Below are 7,082 nucleotides of genomic sequence, written 5' to 3' on the forward strand. Positions count from 1 at the left end.
AGCCGGTTGATTTGGGCCTCAAAACTACTGACAATGTTATGCATACAAGACTTAAAACGGCCGAGCTTAGCACAGAAAAGGCAATCCCACATTTAACCAGTTTGAAGTGCCCAGAGCTGTAATTCGAAAGCGGTTTGGCAGACCTGGGGCAGTACCCCCAGCATACATGCCCTGGTTCCAAAGACAAACAAACGCAAATCCAGGAACTGTAGCTGACCGTCTCTCGGAAGCTCACATGTAAACCGAAGCCCCAGGACGAATCCTTTAAAATACTTTAAAACATCAACCATTCGGCGTGACACATCGCAAATATTAACAAAAACCAGAAATGGTCCACATATCTAACTACCTTTATAGCGGAGCCACACAGGTTCTGCTCAATACGTCTGTCGATCCCACTGAGGAAAATATTGCTAAGGACCCCGGCTACCCTAGAACCAATACATATCCTGGTTTTTGGTGCATGTAAGCCCCCATCCCACACCACAAAGGTTGACTTGAAGTAGAAAGACAAAATTTCCCAAAACTGCTCACCGGTACCCCACAATTGGTAATGAACTTCATTTCATCATTTTCCTCTGTGATGCACCGCTTAACACTGTCCATTAATTCACCACGGGGAATGGAATAGTACAAATCTTCGACATCAATACTGAAAATTTGACACATGCCTGGATTGTCCGTTCACAAAAAATCTACAAGGTACTCCGAGTTAGCGATCAAAACCGGATCCACAATAGCGCCACAAGGAAGAACTGACAAGAGAGTTGGTGGAGGCGTTTCATACAAGAAAAAGTGAAGGGAAGGGCAGTAGCCATGCTTCTGTGACACTGTATGATAAGGAATTTGCCTTCCTGTCTAAGACGATTCCTTAGGTTGTGTTTTTTGGGGGGCGAGTGGGGTACGATAAGATTGTTGGCGCACTGCTGTGGGGTGATGACGTTTAGAGACACGTGTGGTGTATTATTGCTTATATGTGTGTTTTCCTCCGATCAAAGATTTAGTGCAGAGTCAGCGCCGTCTTGTGTCCCCTCTTCCTCGTCGTTGTGTTTTTAAGCGCTGTTTAGGATGGACAGATACGAACAAGCCCAGCTGTCAATTCTGTTGATATACCATTTCTTGGAGCCATCAGGACGTCAGAAATGGCCCAACTGCAACCAGCTGACCCAGAGCTGCTACTCATTATCCAGAGTCTGGAAGGTCGTGAAGTTCGTATACCGCCCACATTTATCCGCAACATCGCCTCCTTCAGCCTCTGGAACAGCGTGTTTTACAAGCGCGATTTTGGAAACACAAAGGAGGCGTCTGTAATGCGTGCGGAAATGTTGTATGCCTGAATATGGAAAAACAGCGCTAAAACGGGACAAAGAACGTGACGAGACTGGGCGCTGACTAACAACAACAAGTTTTATACCAACAAGCCCGCACCAACACACTTTTTCAGTTCTTATATGCCTGTCACGACGAAGCTTCAGCCGACCATTTGGGTGTCCGCCGTACAGTATCCAGGATTCCAGAAAAGTACTTCCGCCCGAAACTTTTGCAAACGGTCCAGCAGTACGTCAAGAGGTACCGTGAGTGCCCAAGAAGGAAGACTCCACCTTGGAAATCGGCAGAAATTCTTCAGCCGATAAAACCGCCTACAGCACCATTCCAGCAAGTCAGTATGGACCTTCTTGGCCCATTTCCAACGGCAACACAGGGAAATAGATGGATAGTGGTAGCGACAGACTACCTGACGCGCTAGGCGGAGACAGCATCTGTAGTACGGGCAACATCAGCTGAGGTTGTGGAGTTCTTTGTGAACAGCGTCGTTTTACGGCACGGGGCCCCCGGGTCGTAATAACAGACCGAAGGAAAACCTTTACAGCCAATCTAACGCAGTCTATCATGAGGTTAACTCAGACCACCCATAGGCGAACGACCGCAGACCACCCGCAGACCAACGGCTTGACCGAGGTATTAAACAGAACCCTCGCCGACATGCTTTCCATGTGTGTCGACGTCGAACACAAAACATGGGATGACGTTCTAGCGTACGTAACGCTCGCCTACAACACGGCAGTTCAAGAAACTACAGGACTGACTCCCATCCTGGTTTACGGTCGCACGGTCACCACTACTCTAGATTCTATGCTACCCGTTGCAGAGGACGAATACAATGGTGACGTCGACGACTTTGTACAGACGGCGGAGGAAGCTCGACAGCTGGCACGACAACGAATCGAAAATCAACAGCATGTCGTCGCAAGCCATTAGAATCAGCGCCGACGTACTGTGTCCTACAACCCCGGAGACGCGGTGTGGATGTGAATGCTCAGTACGCCAGAGGGGCCGATCCAAAAAACTGCTTCGCTGGTACTTCGGGCCCTACAAGGTGGTGCGTCGCATTAGTGACGTCAACTATGAAGTCACTCCGGATAGTAGGGCACACTCCTCGCGGCGCAAGTCCACTACCGAGATCGTGCACGTCGTACGAATGAAGCCGTATTACGACGGAGACTCTTCCCGCTCATAACGCCGCCCCCCCGCTAAGGCCAGTGTGGAAGCTGACCTCTTCGCTGACGACTGTATGTACTTGGACAGTGAGGCGCCGTAACGTCGTCATCCGGATATGAAGCCATCGTCGCCTCGTAATATACCATGTCATCGGGACGATGCCCGCAGAAAAGGGGGGTAGTGTAACAGTGTCTATTATTACAGTGGTGATGCGATCGATCCCACTAGCGTTAGCGGGAGAGTGGGCTGGACGAAGAGCAGGACGAAGGCCTCTGGGCGGTGCTCTTGCTCCAGCTGTGTTGCCATTTTGACCCTCGTGTGCTCAGTAATTAAAAGTGCCCCCTAGTTTTATCTAGACGCTACAATATGTTCCAGTTGTTTAGACAAGTACCGGTTAATGAAATCGACCTAAAATTTTCGGGGGAACTCGCATTACCATTAACCATGACCACATCCAACTTAACAAATCCCTTAACCAAATAGCCGAGTCCATTAACATTAAGAAGTCAGTAACTAGACGGAAGAATTCATCCGTTTTTACGTACAAAATTAACTACACCCCTCTGCGTAATGTAAGTCAACATAAGTACCCGGGAATAATCATAAAACCGAGCTCAGATAGGACACCCACATCTTAAACATTGCTGCATCGGCCCTTCGCAAAATATGTTTCCTTAAAGGGTGCTTGCGGCCATCACCATCACCTACCAATCTATTGGCCTTACGCTACGTATATTCGACCGATTCTTGAATATGTCAATACAGAGTGGTTCCCATATTAGATTCATTTATAATAAGTACAGTGCGCGCACTGATTCACCTACCAATCTACTATCAGCCTCTGGCCTGCGTACACTGGAAGTTAGGGCTAGGCAGGTGGGTCTGAAGTTCATGTCCGATTTCCATATGTTCCGCTTTAGTTTTCCTTAGTTCTCGGGAAGTACCACAACCTTGAGTTGGTGAAATATTTGCGTTTTTATTGTTTTTTCTTCTCTTTTCAAATGCCTTAGCCTCTGTAATGTTTATATTGATTGCTTCTTTTGATATCTCGTGTTGAAAATGTTAGAATTATACAATTCATGCCGGTGGTTTTATGTGAAATCGAAGGTTTGTTGGAACCAATCGGCATCAAGTGACGAACGTTTGTTCTGTGTGCCTTATTCATTTGGCACATCAATGCATTGTATTTGTGGTGGCCAGCTGCAATGCTCTCAAGCTGAGAGTGGCAGTATTCGAAATAAATATCACCTGCTTTGTGCACTGGAGTAACTTTGGAAAGTTTCCATTCTGCTGGTAGACGTCAATCTTGAATCGATTTATTGAGAATAACACACAGGTATTTGCTAGCAATTTATGCACATCTTTTGAACTATTTCGCCCGGTCCAGAACTCATCTTTTCATCTAAGTTTAGAAGTAGAGCTAGCACGCCACTTTCTGTAATAGTACGCGGTGCTTAACAATTTGGCTTGACGGTACGGAGATTGGAGGTCACAAGATAATATACAGTTGTCTGTGAAGACAGACTTCAAGTACGCGTTAAATAAGTTGGCGCTTTTTTCTCCTAATGTGGTGGCAGCGCAAGCGCTGGTGTTTTATGTTTAGCGCCAAATTTATTCGGCCCAAATTTATTAGCAGCAGTCAGTTGCTGCCTCAAGTATCCCCGGCGTACGGGGATGCACGCACAGTTTAGCTGAGGCTCAAAACAACACTCTTTGACTGCCCCTTTGAACAAGTCGGTGACCCTCTGACTTGGGCTTGTGATAAGTATATACTTACGTACCCTGTATTTATATTGGCTATGTGGGAAAAATACAATGTTGATTTTTACAAGATTGCTTTTACCCAATAACAATTCATCGTAAGTAGCGCTAGATACGGGACACAGAAGAGAAGACGCACACGACGGCGCTAACTCGCAACTGACTTTATTAGGCGTAAACACAAATATATACTCAGAAAGAAAGAACACGTGCCCAGGTCAACCCCGAAAATGCAGATTTGATAAACACAAAGGTCACAGGATTCCGATTCGAAAAAACACACAAGATTACACTGCACATGGTCAACAACCAACCAGCAACACATCTAAGTTAATGCATTTGACAAGAACAGAAATTCCTGTTCAGTTGCGAGTTAGCGCCGCCGTGTGTCTTCTCTTCTGTGTCCCGTATCTAGCGCTACTTACGATGAATCAAAACCAACTAGCCCAACGGTCAACTTTATTGAACCCAATAAAAATAACACGAATTTTATTAAAAGATTAGGAAAACGTACTTACGACACAGAACACGTGTTTAGAGCAGCGACTCCGCCTTTATCCGATGATTTTTCTAAGACGTCACGTAACCTTTCCTGTGCATTTGGCTGCCGCCCGCCTAATCTAATATCACGGAACACGAGTAACGGGCGGTTGTGGGGCCTCTAGATAGCGTCGTCTAAATTCAAACGCACCCCGTTTTTAGTGCTGGCTTCACTCCTACCCATCCTTGCATCGCAAGATTACAATTGTAAATGCAGAGCATTTCTTTAACTCACGATGTCACCCGTTCTTGGCGTCCGTAGTTGTCCGCATCGCTCGCCTCGACATGCCCGGCTCAGACGTTTCGCTATCGGCGCGATCAACATTCGATAGCGCGCCCAGGCACGTTTCAAGGACACTCTCTCCCCTCTCTCGGACTCAACGTGCGCCGAGGCTGCCAATTTTACTGCTGACGAGCGCTCTCTCGTCAGCAGTTGCCACAAGTGCAACAACATTAACGTAACGCAAACTACTTAACGTCGTGCGCCCCGGGAAATGCTCTGCATTTGATCGTGCCCCTCGCGAGGGGGATGTTTCACTGCGTCGCCATGCGAACAGTTTGCCACGCTTTAGTTTCAGTTCCGTATCTCCCCGCCGCGGCCGTGGAGAGAAGGCGGCCGGCCGCGATTCTCACCACCGCGGCGCTGCGGTTGCGAGTTGCGCTAGGAAAGCGAGCGTCGTCTGCTAGCGGGGAGCGGAACGCGTTCCGCTCGGCATCTCCGGTCTTCGCCACTTCTGGCTGCGCACTGCAAAAGAAATAACTTTTTTCAATGTTGCTTGTGTTTTGTTTCTTTGGGGGCGGGGTGATTTGTTTTTCCTCTAGTTGGTTAAAAATGAGAGTTGTTTTCGTCTTCACGGTCTCTTTAGAGATGGCGCAGCGGGTTTTAATGCTGGAGTATTAAATGGCCTTGCGAGCACAAAACAACCGCCGTCTGGCGTATGTAACGACGAAATGGCTCCTGAATTGTCCATGACGCCGGTAGAACAAACGTAATGTAACTATAATTTAAAAATAATTGCAAACTTTTCCCGGGATGAAAATGGAACTCTGGGCTTCCCAAATGCCTTGAGTTCTCGTCGCAAACATATAACGTTGCCGAACTGTGGCTTACTAAAGGTCGTCGACCTGGTAACTGCGCGCCAACCGTTTCTCCTACCCCGACGATCAGGGCACACAGAGCTCGATGTAAAAATTATTTGGCGTGGGTTCGGACGTCACAATAACAGCACGTTAGGCGGTGCAGACTTCTGTTGAGAATTGAAAACAAGCATGAGGACTTGGTCACTGCAGGGGAAGTCCGTGCCGCCTGCAGTGCTCTGCAGGCTGACGCAAGAGAGCCTGAACAGCAACATTGGTCTCTTTGGTAATTAGTTTACGCCGAAAAGGACGAAGCATGCTCAAGTCACACACGCCGATTACGTGGCGGAGGGTAGACACGTCTGAGCAAAATTTACATCCAGTGTCGTATCGATTTGTGTGCATTAAGTGAAGACCGGGGTGTGGGAAGACGAGGCCAGCTTGTGTGAGCCGTGAAGTAGTATGTTGTTCCCTGGCCCGAGAAAATTACAGCTGCCATCCTGGCAAGACTGTTCGAAGCGCAATACATAAACGAGGGACGACGAGAGGGCGCAGGGACAGGGCTGAAACGCCATCCTGGGCGTTTCACTGCTTCCCATTCTACTGACATGCAAAACACCCACCCACAATTCTTCTTATACACCCACTCACGGAGACTGACAGCGGTCGTCACAGTAATGCGACAGAATTAACAATTCACATTTGGTTAGAGCATCAATATAACCACAGAAAATTCCTACATACAACACTCAATGGGCTTGAGCGTCAGAGGCTCACAGCCGATCCCCGTATTCCTAGTGGCTGTGCGGTAAACATACCCACTCGATGTTGCACTCTGTGGTGTTTATTAGAACGGCATTGCTCTGATGTTCTGTTCCCTCATAATTTGTGCATAAAAACTTACTTCGCTTGAATGGAGTCGAATTGGTCAAAGAATAGTCACCCAAGGTTTGCAGCCTGACACGATCAGTTGCCGTGTGCATGGGGTATGGGGTAAAAGAAACAGAAACTATGCGGCACATCGTGTTAGAATGTGAGGGTATCCATCCAAATCTACATGAAGGGAATATTGGGCTTTCAGAAGCCCTAGGATTTAAGGGTATCACAGAGGAAGTTACCTTCAAGGCTGTCGAGGGTACGAAAAGAAGATTAGAATGCTGGTGGACGAAAAGCAGAGAGGGGAATGTTGCCTAGGACAGTTACCA

The sequence above is a fragment of the Haemaphysalis longicornis genome, unplaced genomic scaffold (genome assembly GCF_048455015.1).
Source record: "Haemaphysalis longicornis isolate Haplotype H1 unplaced genomic scaffold, Haemaphysalis longicornis Haplotype H1 scaffold_2, whole genome shotgun sequence".
NCBI classification, from domain to species: Eukaryota; Metazoa; Arthropoda; class Arachnida; order Ixodida; family Ixodidae; genus Haemaphysalis; species Haemaphysalis longicornis.